A 27,205-nucleotide genomic window follows, 5' to 3' on the forward strand; every position below is an offset into this window, starting at 1 on the left:
GATTCTCTTTCGGAGACATAGCAATCCATAGGTTTTAAGATACTTACTAGTCAGGTACATTCTTAGGCGTTTAATATGCGGTGTTGAGTCCATTTCGTTGAGCAAGGAGTAGCTCTTGTCTATTCCATATTTGGCTTAAGGAACTTTATCTGTGCTCATTTCAATCTCTGGTTTTATGCAGCACCCCAACTCACCTTTCCCCTTAAGCAAGCATAAGTTGGTTTTCTAAATTTGAGACCCTGTTCTGTTCTGTAATTCAGTTCCTGTGTAGCCAAGTTTCCATTCCGTGTATTACTGATATCTTATGATGTTTCTTTTTCTGTGTGACTTATTTCAGTTAGAATCATCATACCTGAATCCACTCATTGTGCTGCTAAGTGCCTGATGACATAGATTTCATTGCTGAGTGATATTGCTTTGTAAGTGATTACCACAACTTCTTTATCCATTTTTCACTTTCTGCGATGTTGAACTTGTACTGTAAACGAGGTTCTTGTAAACAGAGCCGTTCCAAACTTTGGGGTGGCTGTGTCTTTTTGATTTTAATTTCCCTATGCTATAGGACCATAAGTGGAAGTGCCCTAGGTTCTGTTGCTTTGTTTTTTAGATGTTTCAGGAAACACCATGCACTTCTCTCCAGTGTCTGTTGGCAATTTACATCCCGCCCATCAGCATAACAAGGCTCCCAGTTCTCCATGGCCTGTCCTGCCTTTCTGGATTTTACACTTTTTTCAGATGGCCCTTTTGACCGGGGGGAAGTGAGACTTCATTGTAGTGCAGATTTCCTTTGCAAGCTTGCTTGGTTGGCCAAAAAGGGCGTATGCGTTTTTTCCTGAATATATTCAGGAAAAAACGCATACGCCCTTTTTGGCCAAGTGCATCATTGTGGACGTTCTGCCTCTTTTCCTATGCTTTCAATGCAATTCCAGTCTACCTCCTGAAATCGGTTTCCTGCAATTCTGCCCCGCTTTCAAGTCCTCTTGGCAGCCTTACTTCAGTCTATTTTTGGACGATAGCTGTCATTTATAACTCTGAAGGTTTGTGAATTACAGTGCCCCTGAGCTCATTTCTTCAACTCGCTTTCTTTTGAGCTGGCCGCAACACCGCAGGATGGCTTCAGGCCCTAATCTGGTTCCGGTACGGCACGCTCAGCCTTTGGTTATTTCCTCTTCCTGGTGGGAAATGAGAGTTAAATTTGCCCGTCCAGACACCTCCAGCTAGCCTCTCATTGGTTCTCGCTATTCCTGTTCATCTTCCGCAGAAATTGCAAACTGGGCCAAACAGGAGGTTAAAGGCGCTTACTCTCCAAGTGGGGAGAGTGTTAGTAAAGCGTCTGGAATGTTGCACCCGAGTACCAGGGGAGGAAAACTGAGACATATTTGAACAAGTCTGCCGATCACATGGTTGATCATACTCTGGGTTCCACATGCATGTTTTAGCTGAAGCAAGAATACCTAAAACCTGGGTAGTTGAAACCTGTGGAATGGGTACCATGCAATATGACTTCAAAGGGTCTTCATTTGCTCACCGAACCTCTCCAATCCTATCACTGCTGCGTTTATGCCCCTGTACACATGCTTGATTCTCTTTCGGAGACATAGCAATCTATAGGTTTTAAGATACTTACTAGTCAAGTACATTCTTAGGCGTTTAATATGCGGTGTTGAGTCCATTTCGTTGAGCAAGGAGTAGCTCTTGTCTATTCCATATTTGGCTTAAGGAACTTTACCTGTGCTCATTTCAATCTCTGGTTTTATGCAGCACCCCAACTCACCTTTCCCCTTAAGCAAGCATAAGTTGGTTTTCTAAATTTGAGACCCTGTTCTGTTCTGTAATTCAGTTCCTCTGTAGCCAAGTTTACATTCCGTGTATTACTGATATCTTATGATGTTTCTTTTTCTGTGTGACTTATTTCAGTTAGAATCATCGTACCTGAATCCACTCATTATGCTGCTACGGGCCTGATGACATAGATTTCATTGCTGAGTGATACTGCATTGTACGTAAGTACCACAAGTTCTTTATCCATTTTTCACTTTCTGTGATATTGAACTTGTACGGTAAACGAGGTTCTTGTAAACAGAGGCGTCCCAAACTTTGGGGTGGCTGTGTCTTTTTGATTTTAATTTCCCTAAGCTATAGGACCATAAGTGGAAGTGCCCTAGGCTCTGTTGCTTTGTTTTTTAGATGTTTCAGGAAACACCATACACTTCTCCCAAGTGTCTGTTGGCAGTTTACATCCCGCCCATCAGCATAACAAGGCTCCCAGTTCTCCATGGCCTGTCCTGCCTTTCTGGATTTTACACTTTTTTCAGATGGCCCTTTTGACCGGGGGGAAGTGAGACTTCATTGTAGTGCAGATTTCCTTTGCAAGTTTGCTTGGTTGGCCAAAAAGGGCGTATGCGTTTTTTCCTGAATATATTCAGGAAAAAACGCATACGCCCTTTTTGGCCAAGTGCATCATTGTGGACGTTCTGCCTCTTTTCCTATGCTTTCAATGCAATTCCAGTCTACCTCCTGAAATCGGTTTCCTGCAATTCTGCCCCTCTTTTAAGTCCTCTTGGCAGCCTTACTTCAGTCTATTTTTGGACGATAGCTGTCATTTATAACTCTGCAGGTTTGTGAATTACAGTGCCCCTGAGCTCCTTTCTTCAACTCGCTTTCTTGTGACCTGGCCGCAACACCGCAGGATGGCTTCAGGCCCTAATCTGGTTCCGGCACGACACGCTGAGCCTTTGGTTAATTCCTCTTCCGGGTGGGAAATGAGAGTTAAATTTGCCCGTTCAGACACCTCCAGCTAGTCTCTCATTGGTTCTCGCTATTCCTGTTCATCTTCCGCAGAAATTGCAAACTGGGCCAAACAGGAGGTTAAAGGGACTGACTCTCCAAGTCGGGAGAGTGTTAGTAAAGCGTCTGGAATGTTGCACCCGAGTACCAGGGTACGAAAACTGAGACATATTTGAACACGTCTCCCGATCACATGGTTGATCATACTCTAGGTTCCACATGCATGTTTTAGCTGAAGGAAGAATACCTTAAACCTGGGTAGGTGAAACCCGTGGAATGGGTACCATGCAATATGACTTCAAAGGGTCTTCATTTGCTCACCGAACCTCTCCAATCCTATCACTGCTGCGTTTATGCCCCTGTACACATGCTTGATTCTCTTTCGGAGACATAGCAATCCATAGGTTTTAAGATACTTACTAGTCAGGTACATTCTTAGGCGTTTAATATGCGGTGTTGAGTCCATTTCGTTGAGCAAGGAGTAGCTCTTGTCTATTCCATATTTGGCTTAAGGAACTTTATCTGTGCTCATTTCAATCTCTGGTTTTATGCAGCACCCCAACTCACCTTTCCCCTTAAGCAAGCATAAGTTGGTTTTCTAAATTTGAGACCCTGTTCTGTTCTGTAATTCAGTTCCTGTGTAGCCAAGTTTCCATTCCGTGTATTACTGATATCTTATGATGTTTCTTTTTCTGTGTGACTTATTTCAGTTAGAATCATCATACCTGAATCCACTCATTGTGCTGCTAAGGGCCTGATGACATAGATTTCATTGCTGAGTGATATTGCTTTGTAAGTGATTACCACAACTTCTTTATCCATTTTTCACTTTCTGCGATGTTGAACTTGTACTGTAAACGAGGTTCTTGTAAACAGAGCGGTTCCAAACTTTGGGGTGGCTGTGTCTTTTTGATTTTAATTTCCCTAAGCTATAGGACCATAAGTGGAAGTGCCCTAGGCTCTGTTGCTTTGTTTTTTAGATGTTTCAGGAAACACCATACACTTCTCCCAAGTGTCTGTTGGCAATTTACATCCCGCCCATCAGCATAACAAGGCTCCCAGTTCTCCATGGCCTGTCCTGCCTTTCTGGATTTTACACTTTTTTCAGATGGCCCTTTTGACCGGGGGGAAGTGAGACTTCATTGTAGTGCAGATTTCCTTTGCAAGCTTGCTTGGTTGGCCAAAAAGGGCGTATGCGTTTTTTCCTGAATATATTCAGGAAAAAACGCATACGCCCTTTTTGGCCAAGTGCATCATTGTGGACGTTCTGCCTTTTTTCCTATGCTTTCAATGCAATTCCAGTCTACCTCCTGAAATCGGTTTCCTGCAATTCTGCCCCGCTTTCAAGTCCTCTTGGCAGCCTTACTTCAGTCTATTTTTGGACGATAGCTGTCATTTATAACTCTGCAGCTTTGTGAATTACAGTGCCCCTCAGCTCCTTTCTTCAACTCGCTTTCTTTTGACCTGGCCGCAACACCGCAAGATGGTTTCAGGCCCTAATCTGGTTCCGGCCCGGCATGCTGAGCCTTTGGTTAATTCCTCTTCCTGGTGGGAAATGAGAGTTAAATTTGCCCGTCCAGACACCTCCAGCTAGCCTCTCATTGGTTCTCGCTATTCCTGTTCATCTTCCGCAGAAATTGCAAACTGGGCCAAACAGGAGGTTAAAGGGACTGACTCTCCAAGTCGGGAGAGTGTTAGTAAAGCGTCTGGAATGTTGCACCCGAGTACCAGGGTACGAAAACTGGGACATATTTGAACACGTCTCCTGATCACATGGTTGATCATACTCTAGGTTCCACATGCATGTTTTAGCTGAAGGAAGAATACCTAAAACCTGGGTAGTTGAAACCCGTGGAATGGGTACCATGCAATATGACTTCAAAGGGTCTTCATTTGCTCACCGAACCTCTCCAATCCTATCACTGCTGCGTTTATGCCCCTGTACACATGCTTGATTCTCTTTCGGAGACATAGCAATCTATAGGTTTTAAGATACTTACTAGTCAAGTACATTCTTAGGCGTTTAATATGCGGTGTTGAGTCCATTTCGTTGAGCAAGGAGTAGCTCTTGACTATTCCATATTTGGCTTAAGGAACTTTATCTGTGCTCATTTCAATCTCTGGTTTTATGCAGCACCCCAACTCACCTTTCCCCTTAAGCAAGCATAAGTTGGTTTTCTAAATTTGAGACCCTGTTCTGTTCTGTAATTCAGTTCCTCTGTAGCCAAGTTTACATTCCGTGTATTACTGATATCTTATGATGTTTCTTTTTCTGTGTGACTTATTTCAGTTAGAATCATCGTACCTGAATCCACTCATTATGCTGCTACGGGCCTGATGACATAGATTTCATTGCTGAGTGATACTGCATTGTACGTAAGTACCACAAGTTCTTTATCCATTTTTCACTTTCTGTGATATTGAACTTGTACGGTAAACGAGGTTCTTGTAAACAGAGGCGTCCCAAACTTTGGGGTGGCTGTGTCTTTTTGATTTTAATTTCCCTAAGCTATAGGACCATAAGTGGAAGTGCCCTAGGCTCTGTTGCTTTGTTTTTTAGATGTTTCAGGAAACACCATACACTTCTCCCAAGTGTCTGTTGGCAATTTACATCCCGCCCATCAGCATAACAAGGCTCCCAGTTCTCCATGGCCTGTCCTGCCTTTCTGGATTTTACACTTTTTTCAGATGGCCCTTTTGACCGGGGGGAAGTGAGACTTCATTGTAGTGCAGATTTCCTTTGCAAGTTTGCTTGGTTGGCCAAAAAGTGCGTATGCGTTTTTTCCTGAATATATTCAGGAAAAAACGCATACGCCCTTTTTGGCCAAGTGCATCATTGTGGACGTTCTGCCTCTTTTCCTATGCTTTCAATGCAATTCCAGTCTACCTCCTGAAATCGGTTTCCTGCAATTCTGCCCCTCTTTTAAGTCCTCTTGGCAGCCTTACTTCAGTCTATTTTTGGACGATAGCTGTCATTTATAACTCTGCAGGTTTGTGAATTACAGTGCCCCTGAGCTCCTTTCTTCAACTCGCTTTCTTGTGACCTGGCCGCAACACCGCAGGATGGCTTCAGGCCCTAATCTGGTTCCGGCACGACACGCTGAGCCTTTGGTTAATTCCTCTTCCTGGTGGGAAATGAGTGTTAAATTTGCCCGTTCAGACACCTCCAGCTAGTCTCTCATTGGTTCTCGCTATTCCTGTTCATCTTCCGCAGAAATTGCAAACTGGGCCAAACAGGAGGTTAAAGGGACTGACTCTCCAAGTCGGGAGAGTGTTAGTAAAGCGTCTGGAATGTTGCACCCGAGTACCAGGGTACGAAAACTGAGACATATTTGAACACGTCTCCCGATCACATGGTTGATCATACTCTAGGTTCCACATGCATGTTTTAGCTGAAGGAAGAATACCTTAAACCTGGGTAGGTGAAACCCGTGGAATGGGTACCATGCAATATGACTTCAAAGGGTCTTCATTTGCTCACCGAACCTCTCCAATCCTATCACTGCTGCGTTTATGCCCCTGTACACATGCTTGATTCTCTTTCGGAGACATAGCAATCCATAGGTTTTAAGATACTTACTAGTCAGGTACATTCTTAGGCGTTTAATATGCGGTGTTGAGTCCATTTTGTTGAGCAAGGAGTAGCTCTTGTCTATTCCATATTTGGCTTAAGGAACTTTATCTGTGCTCATTTCAATCTCTGGTTTTATGCAGCACCCCAACTCACCTTCCCCCTTAAGCAAGCATAAGTTGGTTTTCTAAATTTGAGACCATGTTCTGTTCTGTAATTCAGTTTCTGTGTAGCCAAGTTTACATTCCGTGTATTAGTGATATCTTATGATGTTTCTTTTTCTGTGTGACTTATTTCAGTTAGAATCATCATACCTGAATCCACTCATTGTGCTGCTAAGGGCCTGATGACACAGATTTCATTGCTGAGTGATATTGCTTTGTAAGCAAATACCACAACTTCTTTATCCATTTTTCACTTTCTGCGATGTTGAACTTGTACTGTAAACGAGGTTCTTCTAAAGAGAGCCGTTCCAAACTTTGGGGTGGCTGTGTCTTTTTGATTTTAAATTCCCTAAGCTATAGGACCATAAGTGGAAGTGCCCTAGGCTCTGTTGCTTTGTTTTTTAGATGTTTCAGGAAACACCATACACTTCTCCCGAGTCTGTTGGCAATTTACATCCCACCCATCAGCATAACAAGGCTCCCAGTTCTCAATGGCCTGTCCTGCCTTTCTGGATTTTACACTTTTTTCAGATGGCCCTTTTGACCGGGGGGAAGTGAGACTTCATTGTAGTGCAGATTTCCTTTGCAAGCTTGCTTGGTTGGCCAAAAAGGGCGTATGCGTTTTTTCCTGAATATATTCAGGAAAAAACGCATACGCCCTTTTTGGCCAAGTGCATCATTGTGGACGTTCTGCCTTTTTTCCTATGCTTTCAATGCAATTCCAGTCTACCTCCTGAAATCGGTTTCCTGCAATTCTGCCCCGCTTTCAAGTCCTCTTGGCAGCCTTACTTCAGTCTATTTTTGGACGATAGCTGTCATTTATAACTCTGCAGCTTTGTGAATTACAGTGCCCCTCAGCTCCTTTCTTCAACTCGCTTTCTTGTGACCTGGCCGCTACACCGCAAGATGGTTTCAGGCCCTAATCTGGTTCCGGCCCGGCATGCTGAGCCTTTGGTTAATTCCTCTTCCTGGTGGGAAATGAGAGTTAAATTTGCCCGTCCAGACACCTCCAGCTAGCCTCTCATTGGTTCTCGCTATTCCTGTTCATCTTCAGCAGAAATTGCAAACTGGGCCAAACAGGAGGTTAAAGGGACTGACTCTCCAAGTCGGGAGAGTGTTAGTAAAGCGTCTGGAATGTTGCACCCGAGTACCAGGGTACGAAAACTGGGACATATTTGAACACGTCTCCTGATCACATGGTTGATCATACTCTAGGTTCCACATGCATGTTTTAGCTGAAGGAAGAATACCTTAAACCTGGTAGTTGAAACCCGTGGAATGGGTACCATGCAATATGACTTCAAAGGGTCTTCATTTGCTCACCGAACCTCTCCAATCCTATCACTGCTGCGTTTATGCCCCTGTACACATGCTTGATTCTCTTTCGGAGACATAGCAATCCATAGGTTTTAAGATACTTACTAGTCAGGTACATTCTTAGGCGTTTAATATGGGGTGTGGAGTCCATTTCGTTGAGCAAGGAGTAGCTCTTGTCTATTCCATATTTGGCTTAAGGAACTTTATCTGTGCTCATTTCAATCTCTGGTTTTATGCAGCACCCCAACTCACCTTTACCCTTAAGCAAGCATAAGTTGGTTTTCTAAATTTGAGACCCTGTTCTGTTCTGTAATTCAGTTCCTGTGTAGCCAAGTTTCCATTCCGTGTATTACTGATATCTTATGATGTTTCTTTTTCTGTGTGACTTATTTCAGTTAGAATCATCGTACCTGAATCCACTCATTGTGCTGCTAAGGGCCTGATGACACAGATTTCATTGCTGAGTGATATTGCTTTGTAAGTAAATACCACAACTTCTTTATCCATTTTTCACTTTCTGCGATGTTGAACTTGTACTGTAAACGAGGTTCTTGTAAACAGAGCCGTTCCAAACTTTGGGGTGGCTGTGTCTTTTTGATTTTAATTTCCCTAAGCTATAGGACCATAAGTGGAAGTGCCGTAGGTTCTGTTGCTTTGTTTTTTAGATGTTTCAGGAAACACCATACACTTCTCCCGAGTGGTTGTTGGCAATTTACATCCCGCCCATCAGCATAACAAGGCTCCCAGTTCTCCATGGCCTGTCCTGCCTTTCTGGATTTTACACTTTTTTCAGATGGCCCTTTTGACCGGGGGGAAGTGAGACTTCATTGTAGTGCAGATTTCCTTTGCAAGCTTGCTTGGTTGGCCAAAAACGGCGTATGCGTTTTTTCCTGAATATATTCAGGAAAAAACGCATACGCCCTTTTTGGCCAAGTGCATCATTGTGGACGTTCTGCCTCTTTTCCTATGCTTTCAATGCAATTCCAGTCTACCTCCTGAAATCGGTTTCCTGCAATTCTGCCCCGCTTTCAAGTCCTCTTGGCAGCCTTACTTCAGTCTATTTTTGGACGATAGCTGTCATTTATAACTCTGCAGGTTTGTGAATTACAGTGCCCCTGAGCTCCTTTCTTCAACTCGCTTTCTTTTGAGCTGGCCGCAACACTGCAGGATGGCTTCAGGCCCTAATCTGGTTCCGGCACGGCACGCTGAGCCTCTGGTTATTTCCTCTTCCTGGTGGGAAATGAGAGTTAAATTTGCCCGTCCAGACACCTCCAGCTAGTCTCTCATTGGTTCTCGCTATTCCTGTTCATCTTCCGCAGAAATTGCAAACTGGGCCAAACAGGAGGTTAAAGGGACTGACTCTCCAAGTGGGGAGAGTGTTAGTAAGCGTCTGGAATGTTGCACCCGAGTACCAGGGTACGAAAACTGAGACATATTTGAACACGTCTCCCGATCACATGGTTGATCATACTCTAGGTTCCACATGCATGTTTTAGCTGAAGGAAGAATACCTTAAACCTGGGTAGTTGAAACCCGTGGAATGGGTACCATGCAATATGACTTCAAAGGGTCTTCATTTGCTCACGAACCTCTCCAGTCCTATCACTGCTGCGTTTATGCCCCTGTACACATGCTTGATTCTCTTTCGGAGACATAGCAATCCATAGGTTTTAAGATACTTACTAGTCAGGTACATTCTTAGGCGTTTAATATGCGGTGTTGAGTCCATTTCGTTGAGCAAGGAGTAGCTCTTGTCTATTCCATATTTGACTTAAGGAACTTTATCTGTGCTCATTTCAATCTCTGGTTTTATGCAGCACCCCAACTCACCTTCCCCCTTAAGCAAGCATAAGTTGGTTTTCTAAATTTGAGACCATGTTCTGTTCTGTAATTCAGTTTCTGTGTAGCCAAGTTTACATTCCGTGTATTAGTGATATCTTATGATGTTTCCTTTTCTGTGTGACTTATTTCAGTTAGAATCATCATACCTGAATCCACTCATTGTGCTGCTAAGGGCCTGATGACACAGATTTCATTGCTGAGTGATATTGCTTTGTAAGCAAATACCACAACTTCTTTATCCATTTTTCACTTTCTGCGATGTTGAACTTGTACTGTAAACGAGGTTCTTCTAAAGAGAGCCGTTCCAAACTTTGGGGTGGCTGTGTCTTTTTGATTTTAAATTCCCTAAGCTATAGGACCATAAGTGGAAGTGCCCTAGGCTCTGTTGCTTTGTTTTTTAGATGTTTCAGGAAACACCATACACTTCTCCCCAGTGGTTGTTGGCAATTTACATCCCGCCCATCAGCATAACAAGGCTCCCAGTTCTCCATGGCCTGTCCTGCCTTTCTGGATTTTACACTTTTTTCAGATGACCCTTTTGACCGGGGGGAAGTGAGACTTCATTGTAGTGCAGATTTCCTTTGCAAGCTTGCTTGGTTGGCCAAAAAGGGCGTATGCGTTTTTTCCTGAATATATTCAGGAAAAAACGCATACATCCTTTTTGGCCAAGTGCATCATTGTGGACGTTCTGCCTCTTTTCCTATGCTTTCAATGCAATTCCAGTCTACCTCCTGAAATTGGTTTCCTGCAATGCTGCCCCGCTTTCAAGTCCTCTTGGCAGCCTTACTTAAGTCTATTTTTGGACGATAGCTGTCATTTATAACTCTGCAGGTTTGTGAATTACAGTGCCCCTGAGCTCCTTTCTTCAACTCGCTTTCTTGTGAGCTGGCCGCAACACCGCAGGATGGCTTCAGGCCCTAATCTGGTTCTGGCATGGCACGCTGAGCCTTTGGTTAATTCCTCTTCCTGGTGGGAAATGAGAGTTAAATTTGCCCGTCCAGAAACCTCCAGCTAGTCTCTCATTGGTTCTCGCTATTCCTGTTCATCTTCCGCAGAAATTGCAAACTGGGCCAAACAGGAGGTTAAAGGGACTGACTCTCCAAGTCGGGAGAGTGTTAGTAAAGCGTCTGGAATGTTGCACCCGAGTACCAGGGTACGAAAACTGAGACATATTTGAACACGTCTCCCGATCACATGGTTGATCATACTCTGGGTTCCACATGCATGTTTTAGCTGAAGGAAGAATACCTTAAACCTGGGTAGTTGAAACCCGTGGAATGGGTACCATGCAATATGACTTCAAAGGGTCTTCATTTGCTCACCGAACCTCTCCAATCCTATCACTGCTGCGTTTATGCCCCTGTACACATGCTTGATTCTCTTTCGGAGACATAGCAATCCATAGGTTTTAAGATACTTACTAGTCAGGTACATTCTTAGGCGTTTAATATGGGGTGTTGAGTCCGTTTCGTTGAGCAAGGAGTAGCTCTTGTCTATTCCATATTTGGCTTAAGGAACTTTATCTGTGCTCATTTCAATCTCTGGTTTTATGCAGCACCCCAACTCACCTTTCCCCTTAAGCAAGCATAAGTTGGTTTTCTAAATTTGAGACCCTGTTCTGTTTTGGAATGCAGTTCCTGTGTAGCCAAGTTTACATTCCGTGTATTACTGATATCTTATGATGTTTCTTTTTCTGTGTGACTTATTTCAGTTAGAATCATCGTACCTGAATCCAATCATTATGCTGCTACGGGCATGATGACATAGATTTCATTGCTGAGTGATACTGCATTGTACGTAAGTACCACAAGTTCTTTATCCATTTTTCACTTTCTGTGATATTGAACTTGTACGGTAAACGAGGTTCTTGCAAACGGAAGCGTCCCAAACTTTGGGGTGGCTGTGTTTTTGATTTTAATTTCCCTAAGCTATAGGACCATAAGTGGAAGTGCCCTAGGCTCTGTTGCTTTGTTTTTTAGATGTTTCAGGAAACACCATACACTTCTCCTTAGTGTCTGTTGGCAATTTACATCCCGCCCATCAGCATAACAAGGCTCCCAGTTCTCCATGGCCTGTCCTGCCTTTCTGGATTTTACACTTTTTTCAGATGGCCCTTTTAACCGGGGAGAAGTGAGACTTCATTGTAGTGCAGATTTCCTTTGCAAGTTTGCTTGGTTGGCCAAAAAGGGCGTATGCGTTTTTTCCTGAATATATTCAGGAAAAAACGCATACGCACTTTTTGGCCAAGTGCATCATTGTGGACGTTCTGCCTCTTTTCCTATGCTTTCAATGCAATTCCAGTCTACCTCCTGAAATCGGTTTCCTGCAATTCTGCCCCGCTTTCAAGTCCTCTTGGCAGCCTTACTTCAGTCTATTTTTGGACGATAGCTGTCATTTATAACTCTGCAGGTTTGTGAATTACAGTGCCCCTGAGCTCCTTTCTTCAACTCGCTTTCTTGTGACCTGGCCGCAACACCGCAGGATGGCTTCAGGCCCTAATCTGGTTCTGACACGGCACGCTGAGCCTTTGGTTAATTCCTCTTCCTGGTGGGAAATGAGAGTTAAATTTGCCCATCCAGACACCTCCAGCTAGTCTCTCATTGATTCTCGCTATTCCTGTTCATCTTCCGCAGAAATTGCAAACTGGGCCAAACAGGAGGTTAAAGGGACTGACTCTCCAAGTGGGGAGAGTGTTAGTAAGCGTCTGGAATGTTGCACCCGAGTACCAGGGTACGAAAACTGAGACATATTTGAACACGTCTCCCGATCACATGGTTGATCATACTCTAGGTTCCACATGCATGTTTTAGCTGAAGGAAGAATACCTTAAACCTGGGTAGTTGAAACCCGTGGAATGGGTACCATGCAATATGACTTCAAAGGGTCTTCATTTGCTCACGAACCTCTCCAGTCCTATCACTGCTGCGTTTATGCCCCTGTACACATGCTTGATTCTCTTTCGGAGACATAGCAATCCATAGGTTTTAAGATACTTACTAGTCAGGTACATTCTTAGGCGTTTAATATGCGGTGTTGAGTCCATTTCGTTGAGCAAGGAGTAGCTCTTGTCTATTCCATATTTGGCTTAAGGAACTTTATCTGTGCTCATTTCAATCTCTGGTTTTATGCAGCACCCCAACTCACCTTTCCCCTTAAGCAAGCATAAGTTGGTTTTCGAAATTTGAGACCCTGTTCTGTTCTGTAATTCAGTTCCTGTGTAGCCAAGTTTACATTCCGTGTATTACTGATATCTTATGATGTTTCTTTTTCTGTGTGACTTATTTCAGTTAGAATCATCATACCTGAATCCACTCATTGTGCTGCTAAGGGCCTGATGACATAGATTTCATTGCTGAGTGTTATTGCTTTGTAAGTAAATACCACATCTTCTTTATCCATTTTTCATTTTCTGCGATGTTGAACTTGTACTGTAAACGAGGTTCTTGTAAACAGAGGCGTCCCAAACTTTGGGGTGGCTGTGTCTTTTTGATTTTAATTTCCCTAAGCTATAGGACCATAAGTTGAAGTGCACTAGGCTCTGTTGATTTGTTTTTTCGATGTTTCAGGAAACACCATACACTTCTCCCGAGTGTCTGTTGGCAATTTACATCCCGCCCATCAGCATAACAAGGCTCCCAGTTCTCCATGGCCTGTCCTGCCTTTCTGGATTTTACACTTTTTTCAGATGGCCCTTTTGACCGGGGGGAAGTGAGACTTCATTGTAGTGCAGATTTCCTTTGCAAGCTTGCTTGGTTGGCCAAAAAGGGCGTATGCGTTTTTTCCTGAATATATTCAGGAAAAAACGCATACGCCCTTTTTGGCCAAGTGCATCATTGTGGACGTTCTGCCTCTTTTCCTATGCTTTCAATGCAATTCCAGTCTACCTCCTGAAATCGGTTTCCTGCAATGCTGCCCCGCTTTCAAGTCCTCTTGGCAGCCTTACCTCAGTCTATTTTTGGACGATAGCTCTCATTTATAACTCTGCAGGTTTGTGAATTACAGTGCCCCTGAGCTCCTTTCTTCAACTCGCTTTCTTGTGAGCTGGCCGCAACACTGCAGGATGGCTTCAGGCCCTAATCTGGTTCCGGCACGGCACGCTGAGCCTTTGGTTAATTCCTCTTCCTGGTGGGAAATGAGAGTTAAATTTGCCCGTCCAGACACCTCCAGGTAGCCTCTCATTGGTTCTCGCTATTCCTGTTCATCTTCCGCAGAAATTGCAAACTGGGCCAAACAGGAGGTTAAAGGGACTGACTCTCCAAGTCGGGAGAGTGTTAGTAAAGCGTCTGGAATGTTGCACCCGAGTACCAGGGTACGAAAACTGAGACATATTTGAACACGTCTCCCGATCACATGGTTGATCATACTCTGGGTTCCACATGCATGTTTTAGCTGAAGGAAGAATACCTTAAACCTGGGTAGTTGAAACCCGTGGAATGGGTACCATGCAATATGACTTCAAAGGGTCTTCATTTGCTCACCGAACCTCTCCAATCCTATCACTGCTGCGTTTATGCCCCTGTACACATGCTTGATTCTCTTTCGGAGACATAGCAATCCATAGGTTTTAAGATACTTACTAGTCAGGTACATTCTTAGGCGTTTAATATGGGGTGTTGAGTCCGTTTCGTTGAGCAAGGAGTAGCTCTTGTCTATTCCATATTTGGCTTAAGGAACTTTATCTGTGCTCATTTCAATCTCTGGTTTTATGCAGCACCCCAACTCACCTTTCCCCTTAAGCAAGCATAAGTTGGTTTTCTAAATTTGAGACCCTGTTCTGTTTTGGAATGCAGTTCCTGTGTAGCCAAGTTTACATTCCGTGTATTACTGATATCTTATGATGTTTCTTTTTCTGTGTGACTTATTTCAGTTAGAATCATCGTACCTGAATCCAATCATTATGCTGCTACGGGCATGATGACATAGATTTCATTGCTGAGTGATACTGCATTGTACGTAAGTACCACAAGTTCTTTATCCATTTTTCACTTTCTGTGATATTGAACTTGTACGGTAAACGAGGTTCTTGTAAACGGAAGCGTCCCAAACTTTGGGGTGGCTGTGTTTTTGATTTTAATTTCCCTAAGCTATAGGCCCATAAGTGGAAGTGCCCTAGGCTCTGTTGCTTTGTTTTTTAGATGTTTCAGGAAACACCATACACTTCTCCTTAGTGTCTGTTGGCAATTTACATCCCGCCCATCAGCATAACAAGGCTCCCAGTTCTCCATGGCCTGTCCTGCCTTTCTGGATTTTACACTTTTTTCAGATGGCCCTTTTAACCGGGGAGAAGTGAGACTTCATTGTAGTGCAGATTTCCTTTGCAAGTTTGCTTGGTTGGCCAAAAAGGGCGTATGCGTTTTTTCCTGAATATATTCAGGAAAAAACGCATACGCACTTTTTGGCCAAGTGCATCATTGTGGACGTTCTGCCTCTTTTCCTATGCTTTCAATGCAATTCCAGTCTGCCTCCTGAAATCGGTTTCCTGCAATTCTGCCCCGCTTTCAAGTCCTCTTGGCAGCCTTACTTCAGTCTATTTTTGGACGATAGCTGTCATTTATAACTCTGCAGGTTTGTGAATTACAGTGCCCCTGAGCTCCTTTCTTCAACTCGCTTTCTTGTGACCTGGCCGCAACACCGCAGGATGGCTTCAGGCCCTAATCTGGTTCTGACACGGCACGCTGAGCCTTTGGTTAATTCCTCTTCCTGGTGGGAAATGAGAGTTAAATTTGCCCATCCAGACACCTCCAGCTAGTCTCTCATTGATTCTCGCTATTCCTGTTCATCTTCCGCAGAAATTGCAAACTGGGCCAAACAGGAGGTTAAAGGGACTGACTCTCCAAGTGGGGAGAGTGTTAGTAAGCGTCTGGAATGTTGCACCCGAGTACCAGGGTACGAAAACTGAGACATATTTGAACACGTCTCCCGATCACATGGTTGATCATACTCTAGGTTCCACATGCATGTTTTAGCTGAAGGAAGAATACCTTAAACCTGGGTAGTTGAAACCCGTGGAATGGGTACCATGCAATATGACTTCAAAGGGTCTTCATTTGCTCACGAACCTCTCCAGTCCTATCACTGCTGCGTTTATGCCCCTGTACACATGCTTGATTCTCTTTCGGAGACATAGCAATCCATAGGTTTTAAGATACATACTAGTCAGGTACATTCTTAGGCGTTTAATATGCGGTGTTGAGTCCATTTCGTTGAGCAAGGAGTAGCTCTTGTCTATTCCATATTTGGCTTAAGGAACTTTATCTGTGCTCATTTCAATCTCTGGTTTTATGCAGCACCCCAACTCACCTTTACCCTTAAGCAAGCATAAGTTGGTTTTCTAAATTTGAGACCCTGTTCTGTTCTGTAATTCAGTTCCTGTGTAGCCAAGTTTACATTCCGTGTATTACTGATATCTTATGATGTTTCTTTTTCTGTGTGACTTATTTCAGTTAGAATCATCATACCTGAATCCACTCATTGTGCTGCTACGGGCCTGATGACATAGATTTCATTGCTGAGTGTTATTGCTTTGTAAGTAAATACCACAGCTTCTTTATCCATTTTTCATTTTCTGCGATGTTGAACTTGTACTGTAAACGAGGTTCTTGTAAACAGAGGCGTCCCAAACTTTGGGGTGGCTGTGTCATTTTGATTTTAATTTCCCTAAGCTATAGGACCATAAGTTGAAGTGCACTAGGCTCTGTTGATTTGTTTTTTCGATGTTTCAGGAAACACCATACACTTCTCCCGAGTGTCTGTTGGCAATTTACATCCCGCCCATCAGCATAACAAGGCTCCCAGTTCTCCATGGCCTGTCCTGCCTTTCTGGATTTTACACTTTTTTCAGATGGCCCTTTTGACCGGGGGGAAGTGAGACTTCATTGTAGTGCAGATTTCCTTTGCAAGCTTGCTTGGTTGGCCAAAAAGGGCGTATGCGTTTTTTCCTGAATATATTCAGGAAAAAACGCATACACCCTTTTTGGCCAAGTGCATCATTGTGGACGTTCTGCCTCTTTTCCTATGCTTTCAATGCAATTCCAGTCTACCTCCTGAAATCGGTTTCCTGCAATGCTGCCCCGCTTTCAAGTCCTCTTGGCAGCCTTACTTCAGTCTATTTTTGGACGATAGCTGTCATTTATAACTCTGCAGGTTTGTGAATTACAGTGCCCCTGAGCTCCTTTCTTCAACTCGCTTTCTTTGAGCTGGCCGCAACACCGCAGGATGGCTTCAGGCCCTAATCTGGTTCCGGCACGGCACGCTGAGCCTTTGGTTAATTCCTCTTCCTGGTGGGAAATGAGAGTTAAATTTGCCCGTCCAGACACCTCCAGCTAGCCTCTCATTGTTTCTCGCTATTCCTGTTCATCTTCCGCAGAAATTGCAAACTGGGCCAAACAGGAGGTTAAAGGGACTGACTCTCCAAGTCGGGAGAGTGTTAGTAAAGCATCTGGAATGTTGCACCCGAGTACCAGGGGAGGAAAACTGAGACATATTTGAACACGTCTCCCGATCACATGGTTGATCATACTCTAGGTTCCACATGCATGTTTTAGCTGAAGGAAGAATACCTTAAACCTGGGTAGTTGAAACCCGTGGAATGGGTACCATGCAATATGACTTCAAAGGGTCTTCATTTGCTCACCGAACCTCTCCAATCCTATCACTGCTGCGTTTATGCCCCTGTACACGTGCTTGATTCTCTTTCGGAGACATAGCAATCCATAGGTTTTAAGATACTTACTAGTCAGGTACATTCTTAGGCGTTTAATATGCGGTGTTGAGTCCATTTCGTTGAGCAAGGAGTAGCTCTTGTCTATTCCATATTTGGCTTAAGGAACTTTATCTGTGCTCATTTCAATCTCTGGTTTTATGCAGCACCCCAACTCACTTTACCCTTAAGCAAGCATAAGTTGGTTTTCTAAATTTGAGACCCTGTTCTGTTCTGTAATTCAGTTCCTGTGTAGCCAAGTTTACATTCCGTGTATTACTGATATCTTATGATGTTTCTTTTTCTGTGTGACTTATTTCAGTTAGAATCATCGTACCTGAATCCACTCATTATGCTGCTACGGGCCTGATGACATAGATTTCATTGCTGAGTGATACTGCATTGTAAGTAAATACCACAACTTCTTTATCCATTTTTCACTTTCTGCGATGTTGAACTTGTACTGTAAACGAGGTTCTTGTAAACAGAGCCGTTCCAAACTTTGGGGTGGCTGTGTCTTTTTGATTTTAATTTCCCTAAGCTATAGGACCATAAGTGGAAGTGCCCTAGGATCTGTTGCTTTGTTTTTTACATGTTTCAGGAAACACCATACATTTCTCCCGAGTGGTTGTTGGCAATTTACATCCCGCCCATCAGCATAACAAGGCTCCCAGTTCTCCATGGCCTGTCCTGCCTTTCTGGATTTTACACTTTTTTCAGATGGCCCTTTTGACCGGGGGGAAGTGAGACTTCATTGTAGTGCAGATTTCCTTTGCAAGCTTGCTTGGTTGGCCAAAAAGGGCGTATGCGTTTTTTCCTGAATATATTCAGGAAAAAACGCATACGCCCTTTTTGGCCAAGTGCATCATTGTGGACGTTCTGCCTCTTTTCCTATGCTTTCAATGCAATTCCAGTCTACCTCCAGAAATTGGTTTCCTGCAATTCTGCCCCGCTTTCAAGTCCTCTTGGCAGTCTTACTTCAGTCTATTTTTGGACGATAGCTGTCATTTATAAGTCTGCAGGTTTGTGAATTACAGTGCCCCTGAGCTCCTTTCTTCAACTTGCTTTCTTGTGACCTGGCCGCAACACCGCAGGATGGCTTCAGGCCCTAATCTGGTTCCGGCACGGCACGCTGAGCCTTTGGTTAATTCCTCTTCCTGGTGGGAAATGAGAGTTAAATTTGCCCGTCCAGACACCTCCAGCTAGTCTCTCATTGGTTCTCGCTATTTTTGTTCATCTTCCGCAGAAATTGCAAACTGGGCCAAACAGGAGGTTAAAGGCGCTGACTCTCCAAGTGGGGAGAGTGTTAGTAAAGCGTCTGGAATGTTGCACCCGAGTACCAGGGGAGGAAAACTGAGACATATTTGAACACGTCTCCCGTTCACATGGTTGATCATACTTGGGTTCCACATGCATGTTTTAGCTGAAGGAAGAATACCTTAAACCTGGGTAGTTGAAACCCGTGGAATGGGTACCATGCAATATGACTTCAAAGGGTCTTCATTTGCTCACCGAACCTCTCCAATCCTATCACTGCTGCGTTTATGCCCCTGTACACATGTTTGATTCTCTGTCGGAGACATAGCAATCCATAGGTTTTAAGATACTTACTAGTCAGGTACATTCTTAGGCGTTTAATATGCGGTGTTGAGTCCATTTCGTTGAGCAAGGAGTAGCTCTTGTCTATTCCATATTTGACTTAAGGAACTTTATCTGTGCTCATTTCAATCTCTGGTTTTATGCAGCACCCCAACTCACCTTTACCCTTAAGCAAGCATAAGTTGGTTTTCTAAATTTGAGACCCTGTTCTGTTCTGTAATTCAGTTCCTGTGTAGCCAAGTTTACATTTCGTGTATTACTGATATCTTATGATGTTTCTTTTCTGTGTGACTTATTTCAGTTAGAATCATCATACCTGAATCCACTCATTGTGCTGCTACGGGCCTGATGACACAGATTTCATTGCTGAGTGATATTGCTTTGTAAGTAAATACCACAACTTCTTTATCCATTTTTCACTTTCTGCGATGTTGAACTTGTACTGTAAACGAGGTTCTTGTAAACAGAGCCGTTCGAAACTTTGGGGTGGCTGTGTCTTTTTGATTTTAATTTCCCTAAGCTATAGGACCATAAGTGGCAGTGCCCTAGGCTCTGTTGCTTTGTTTTTTAGATGTTTCAGGAAACACCATACACTTCTCCAGAGTGTCTGTTGGCAATTTACATCCCGCCCATCAGCATAACAAGGCTCCCAGTTGTCCATGGCCTGTCCTGCCTTTCTGGATTTTACACTTTTTTCAGATGGCCCTTTTGACCGGGGGGAAGTGAGACTTCATTGTAGTGCAGATTTCCTTTGCAAGTTTGCTTGGTTTGCCAAAAAGGGCGTATGCGTTTTTTCCTGAATATATTCAGGAAAAAACGCATACGCCCTTTTTGGCCAAGTGCATCATTGTGGACGTTCTGCCTCTTTTCCTATGCTTTCAATGCAATTCCAGTCTACCTCCTGAAATCGGTTTCCTGCAATGCTGCCCCGCTTTCAAGTCCTCTTGGCAGCCTTACTTCAGTCTATTTTTGGACGAAAGCTGTCATTTATAACTCTGCAGGTTTGTGAATTACAGTGCCCCTGAGCTCCTTTCTTCAACCCGCTTTCTTGTGACCTGGCCGCAACACCGCAGGATGGCTTCAGGCCCTAATCTGGTTCTGGCACGGCACGCAGAGCCTTTGGTTAATTCCTCTTCCTGGTGGGAAATGAGAGTTAAATTTGCCCGTCCAGACACCTCCAGCTAGTCTCTCATTGGTTCTCGCTATTCCTGTTCATCTTCCGCAGAAATTGCAAACTGGGCCAAACAGGAGGTTAAAGGGACTGACTCTCCAAGTCGGGAGAGTGTTAGTAAAGCGTCTGGAATGTTGCACCCAAGTACCAGGGTACGAAAACTGAGACATATTTGAACACGTCTCCCGATCACATGGTTGATCATACTCTGGGTTCCACATGCATGTTTTAGCTGAAGGAAAAATACCTTAAACCTGGGTAGTTGAAACCCGTGGAATGGGTACCATGCAATATGACTTCAAAGGGTCTTCATTTGCTCACCGAACCTCTCCAATCCTATCACTGCTGCGTTTATTCCCCTGTACACATGCTTGATTCTCTTTCGGAGACATAGCAATCCATAGGTTTTAAGATACTTACTAGTCAGGTACATTCTTAGGCGTTTAATATGGGGTGTTGAGTCCATTTCGTTGAGCAAGGAGTAGCTCTTGTCTATTCCATATTTGGCTTAAGGAACTTTATCTGTGCTCATTTCAATCTCTGGTTTTATGCAGCACCCCAACTCACCTTTCCCCTTAAGCAAGCATAAGTTGGTTTTCTAAATTTGAGACCCTGTTCTGTTTTGGAATGCAGTTCCTGTGTAGCCAAGTTTACATTCCGTGTATTGCTGATATCTTATGATGTTTCTTTTTCTTTGTGACTTATTTCAGTTAGAATCATCGTACGTGAATCCAATCATTATGCTGCTACGGGCCTGATGACATAGATTTCATTGCTGAGTGATACTGCATTGTACGTAAGTACCACAAGTTCTTTATCCATTTTTCACTTTCTGTGATATTGAACTTGTACGGTAAACGAGGTTCTTGTAAACGGAGGCGTCCCAAACTTTGGGGTGGCTGTGTTTTTTATTTTAATTTCCCTAAGCTATAGGACCATAAGTGGAAGTGCCCTAGGCTCTGTTGCTTTGTTTTTTAGATGTTTCAGGAAACACCATACACTTCTCCTGAGTGTCTGTTGGCAATTTACATCCCGCCCATCAGCATAACAAGGCTCCCAGTTCTCCATGGCCTGTCCTGCCTTTCTGGATTTTACACTTTTTTCAGATGGCCCTTTTAACCGGGGAGAAGTGAGACTTCATTGTAGTGCAGATTTCCTTTGCAAGTTTGCTTGGTTGGCCAAAAAGGGCGTATGCGTTTTTTCCTGAATATATTCAGGAAAAAACGCATACGCCCTTTTTGGCCAAGTGCATCATTGTGGACGTTCTGCCTCTTTTCCTATGCTTTCAATGCAATTCCAGTCTACCTCCTGAAATCGGTTTCCTGCAATTCTGCCCCGCTTTCAAGTCCTCTTGGCAGCCTTACTTCAGTCTATTTTTGGACGATAGCTGTCATTTATAACTCTGCAGGTTTGTGAATTACAGTGCCCCTGAGCTCCTTTCTTCAACTCGCTTTCTTGTGACCTGGCCGCAACACCGCAGGATGGCTTCAGGCCCTAATCTGGTTCTGGCACGGCACGCTGAGCCTTTGGTTAATTCCTCTTCCTGGTGGGAAATGAGAGTTAAATTTGCCCATCCAGACACCTCCAGCTAGTCTCTCATTGATTCTCGCTATTCCTGTTCATCTTCCGCAGAAATTGCAAACTGGGCCAAACAGGAGGTTAAAGGGACTGACTCTCCAAGTGGGGAGAGTGTTAGTAAGCGTCTGGAATGTTGCACCCGAGTACCAGGGTACGAAAACTGAGACATATTTGAACACGTCTCCCGATCACATGGTTGATCATACTCTAGGTTCCACATGCATGTTTTAGCTGAAGGAAGAATACCTTAAACCTGGGTAGTTGAAACCCGTGGAATGGGTACCATGCAATATGACTTCAAAGGGTCTTCATTTGCTCACGAACCTCTCCAGTCCTATCACTGCTGCGTTTATGCCCCTGTACACATGCTTGATTCTCTCTCGGAGACATAGTAATCCATAGGTTTTAAGATACTTACTAGTCAGGTACATTCTTAGGCGTTTAATATGCGGTGTTGAGTCCTTTTCGTTGAGCAAGGAGTAGCTCTTGTCTATTCCATATTTGGCTTAAGGAACTTTATCTGTGCTCATTTCAATCTCTGGTTTTATGCAGCACCCCAACTCACCTTTCCCCTTAAGCAAGCATAAGTTGGTTTTCTAAATTTGAGACCCTGTTCTGTTCTGTAATTCAGTTCCTGTGTAGCCAAGTTTACATTCCGTGTATTACTGATATCTTATGATGTTTCTTTTTCTGTGTGACTTATTTCAGTTAGAATCATCATACCTGAATCCACTCATTGTGCTGCTAAGGGCCTGATGACATAGATTTCATTGCTGAGTGTTATTGCTTTGTAAGTAAATACCACAGCTTCTTTATCCATTTTTCATTTTCTGCGATGTTGAACTTGTACTGTAAACGAGGTTCTTGTAAACAGAGGCGTCCCAAACTTTGGGGTGGCTGTGTCTTTTAGATTTTAATTTCCCTAAGCTATAGGACCATAAGTGGAAGTGCACTAGGTTCTGTTGATTTGTTTTTTCGATGTTTCAGGAAACACCATACACTTCTCCCGAGTGTCTGTTGGCAATTTACATCCCGCCCATCAGCATAACAAGGCTCCCAGTTCTGCATGGCCTGTCCTGCCTTTCTGGATTTTACACTTTTTTCAGATGGCCCTTTTGACCGGGGGGAAGTGAGACTTCATTGTAGTGCAGATTTCCTTTGCAAGCTTGCTTGGTTGGCCAAAAAGGGCGTATGCGTTTTTTCCTGAATATATTCAGGAAAAAATGCATACGCCCTTTTTGGCCAAGTGCATCATTGTGGACGTTCTGCCTCTTTTCCTATGCTTTCAATGCAATTCCAGTCTACCTCCTGAAATCGGTTTCCTGCAATTCTGCCCCGCTTTCAAGTCCTCTTGGCAGCCTTACTTCAGTCTATTTTTGGACGATAGCTCTCATTTATAACTCTGCAGGTTTGTGAATTACAGTGCCCCTGAGCTCCTTTCTTCAACTCGCTTTCTTGTGAGCTGGCCGCAACACTGCAGGATGGCTTCAGGCCCTAATCTGGTTCCGGCACGGCACGCTGAGCCTTTGGTTAATTCCTCTTCCTGGTGGGAAATGAGAGTTAAATTTTCCCGTCCAGACACCTCCAGCTAGTCTCTCATTGGTTCTCGCTATTCCTGTTCATCTTCCGCAGAAATTGCAAACTGGGCCAAACAGGAGGTTAAAGGGACTGACTCTCCAAGTCGGGAGAGTGTTAGTAAAGCATCTGGAATGTTGCACCCGAGTACCAGGGTACGAAAACTGAGACATATTTGAACACGTCTCCCGATCACATGGTTGATCATACTCTGGGTTCCACATGCATGTTTTAGCTGAAGGAAGAATACCTAAAACCTGGGTAGTTGAAACCCGTGGAATGGGTACCATGCAATATGACTTCAAAGGGTCTTCATTTGCTCACTGAACCTCTCCAATCCTATCACTGCTGCGTTTATGCCCCTGTACACATGCTTGATTCTCTTTCGGAGACATAGCAATCCATAGGTTTTACGATACTTACTAGTCAGGTACATTCTTAGGCGTTTAATATGCGGTGTTGAGTCCATTTCGTTGAGCAAGGAGTAGCTCTTGTCTATTCCATATTTGGCTTAAGGAACTTTATCTGTGCTCATTTCAATCTCTGGTTTTATGCAGCACCCCAACTCACCTTTCCCCTTAAGCAAGCATAAGTTGGTTTTCTAAATTTGAGACCCTGTTCTGTTCTGTAATTCAGTTCCTGTGTAGCCAAGTTTACATTCCGTGTATTACTGATATCTTATGATGTTTCTTTTTCTGTGTGACTTATTTCAGTTAGAATCATCATACCTGAATCCACTCATTGTGCTGCTAAGGGCCTGATGACACAGATTTCATTGCTGAGTGATATTGCTTTGTAAGTAAATACCACAACTTCTTTATCCATTTTTCACTTTCTGCGATGTTGAACTTGTACTGTAAACGAGGTTCTTGTAAACAGAGCCGTTCCAAACTTTGGGGTGGCTGTGTCTTTTTGATTTTAAATTCCCTAAGCTATAGGACCATAAGTGGAAGTGCCCTAGGCTCTGTTGCTTTGTTTTTTAGATGTTTCAGGAAACACCATACACTTCTCCCCAGTGGTTGTTGGCAATTTACATCCCGCCCATCAGCATAACAAGGCTCCCAGTTCTCCATGGCCTGTCCTGCCTTTCTGGATTTTACACTTTTTTCAGATGGCCCTTTTGACCGGGGGGAAGTGAGACTTCATTGTAGTGCAGATTTCCTTTGCAAGCTTGCTTGGTTGGCCAAAAAGTGCGTATCCGTTTTTTCCTGAATATATTCAGGAAAAAACGCATACGCCCTTTTTGGCCAAGTGCATCATTGTGGACGTTCTGCCTCTTTTCCTATGCTTTCAATGCAATTCCAGTCTACCTCCTGAAATCAGTTTCCTGCAATTCTGCCCCGCTTTCAAGTCCTCTTGGCAGCCTTACTTCAGTCTATTTTTGGACGATAGCTGTCATTTATAACTCTGCAGGTTTGTGAATTACAGTGCCCCTGAGCTCCTTTCTTCAACTCGCTTTCTTGTGAGCTGGCCGCAACACCGCAGGATGGCTTCAGGCCCTAATCTGGTTCTGGCACGGCACGCTGAGCCTTTGGTTAATTCCTCTTCCTGGTGGGAAATGAGAGTTAAATTTGCCCATCCAGACACCTCCAGCTAGTCTCTCATTGATTTTCGCTATTCCTGTTCATCTTCCGCAGAAATTGCAAACTGGGCCAAACAGGAGGTTAAAGGGACTGACTCTCCAAGTGGGGAGAGTGTTAGTAAGCGTCTGGAATGTTGCACCCGAGTACCAGGGTACGAAAACTGAGACATATTTGAACACGTCTCCCGATCACATGGTTGATCATACTCTAGGTTCCACATGCATGTTTTAGCTGAAGGAAGAATACCTTAAACCTGGGTAGTTGAAACCCGTGGAATGGGTACCATGCAATATGACTTCAAAGGGTCTTCATTTGCTCACAAACCTCTCCCGTCCTATCACTGCTGCGTTTGTGCCCCTGTACACATGCTTGATTCTCTTTCGGAGACATAGCAATCCATAGGTTTTAAGATACTTACTAGTCAGGTACATTCTTAGGCGTTTAATATGCGGTGTTGAGTCCATTTCGTTGAGCAAGGAGTAGCTCTTGTCTATTCCATATTTGGCTTAAGGAACTTTATCTGTGCTCATTTCAATCTCTGGTTTTATGCAGCACCCCAACTCACCTTTCCCCTTAAGCAAGCATAAGTTGGTTTTCTAAATTTGAGACCCTGTTCTGTTCTGTAATTCAGTTCCTGTGTAGCCAAGTTTACATTCCGTGTATTACTGATATCTTATGATGTTTCTTTTTCTGTGTGACTTATTTCAGTTAGAATCATCATACCTGAATCCACTCATTGTGCTGCTAAGGGCCTGATGACATAGATTTCATTGCTGAGTGTTATTGCTTTGTAAGTAAATACCACAGCTTCTTTATCCATTTTTCATTTTCTGCGATGTTGAACTTGTACTGTAAACGAGGTTCTTGTAAACACAGGCGTCCCAAACTTTGGGGTGGCTGTGTCTTTTTGATTTTAATTCCCTAATCTATAGGACCATAAGTTGAAGTGCACTAGGCTCTGTTGATTTGGTTTTACGATGTTTCAGGAAACACCATACACTTCTCCTGAGTGTCTGTTGGCAATTTACATCCCGCCCATCAGCATAACAAGGCTCCCAGTTCTCCATGGCCTGTCCTGCCTTTCTGGATTTTACACTTTTTTCAGATGGCCCTTTTGACCGGGGAGAAGTGAGACTTCATTGTAGTGCAGATTTCCTTTGCAAGCTTGCTTGGTTGGCCAAAAAGGGCGTATGCGTTTTTTCCTGAATATATTCAGGAAAAAACGCATATGCCCTTTTTGGCCAAGTGCATCATTGTGGACGTTCTGCCTCTTTTCCTATGCTTTCAATGCAATTCCAGTCTACCTCCTGAAATCGGTTTCCTGCAATTCTGCCCCGCTTTCAAGTCCTCTTGGCAGCCTTACTTCAGTCTATTTTTGGACGATAGCTGTCATTTATAACTCTGCAGGTTTGTGAATTACAGTGCCCCTGAGCTCCTTTCTTCAACTCGCTTTCTTGTGAGCTGGCCGCAACACCGCAGGATGGCTTCAGGCCCTAATCTGGTTCCGGCACGGCACGCTGAGCCTTTGGTTAATTCCTCTTCCTGGTGGGAAATGAGAGTTAAATTTGCCCGTCCAGACACCTCCAGCTAGTCTCTCATTGGTTCTCGCTATTCCTGTTCATCTTCCGCAGAAATTGCAAACTGGGCCAAACAGGAGGTTATAGGGACTGACTCTCCAAGTAGGGAGAGTGTTAGTAAAGCATCTGGAATGTTGCACCCGAGTACCAGGGTACGAAAACTGAGACATATTTGAACACATCTCCCGATCACATGGTTGATCATACTCTGGGTTCCACATGCATGTTTTAGCTGAAGGAAGAATACCTAAAACCTGGGTAGTTGAAACCCGTGGAATGGGTACCATGCAATATGACTTCAAAGGGTCTTCATTTGCTCACCGAACCTCTCCAATCCTATCACTGCTGCGTTTATGCCCCTGTACACATGCTTGATTCTCTTTTGGAGACATAGCAATCCATAGGTTTTACGATACTTACTAGTCAGGTACATTCTTAGGCGTTTAATATGCGGTGTTGAGTCCATTTCGTTGAGCAAGGAGTAGCTCTTGTCTATTCCATATTTGGCTTAAGGAACTTTATCTGTGCTCATTTCAATCTCTGGTTTTATGCAGCACCCCAACTCACCTTTACCCTTAAGCAAGCATAAGTTGGTTTTCTAAATTTGAGACCCTGTTCTGTTCTGTAATTCAGTTCCTGTGTAGCCAAGTTTACATTCCGTGTATTACTGATATCTTATGATGTTTCTTTTTCTGTGTGACTTACTTCAGTTAGAATCATCATACCTGAATCCACTCATTAT

At 43.7% G+C, this 27,205-nt stretch overlaps 1 long non-coding RNA gene across 6 annotated transcripts in view; it reads left to right on the plus strand.

The window, feature by feature from the left end:
* The window catches only part of LOC307181293, a 359,275-nt gene that overhangs the window by 285,042 nt on the left and 47,028 nt on the right, over nucleotides 1-27,205 (plus strand). The window contains exon 5 of one of the 6 annotated variants that reach the window (XR_013826347.1): nucleotides 11,393-11,415. The exons of 4 other annotated variants lie outside the window; for them this stretch is intronic. This is a non-coding gene — a long non-coding RNA (uncharacterized lncRNA). Of the gene's footprint in view, nucleotides 1-8,234; nucleotides 8,280-11,392; nucleotides 11,416-27,205 lie in introns of those variants that run through there. One more of the 6 variants, XR_013826348.1, reaches the window with a different exon arrangement.

Source organism: Stenella coeruleoalba (assembly GCF_951394435.1).
Source record: "Stenella coeruleoalba genome assembly, contig: scaffold_34, whole genome shotgun sequence".
In the NCBI taxonomy this organism is placed as follows: domain Eukaryota; kingdom Metazoa; phylum Chordata; class Mammalia; order Artiodactyla; family Delphinidae; genus Stenella; species Stenella coeruleoalba.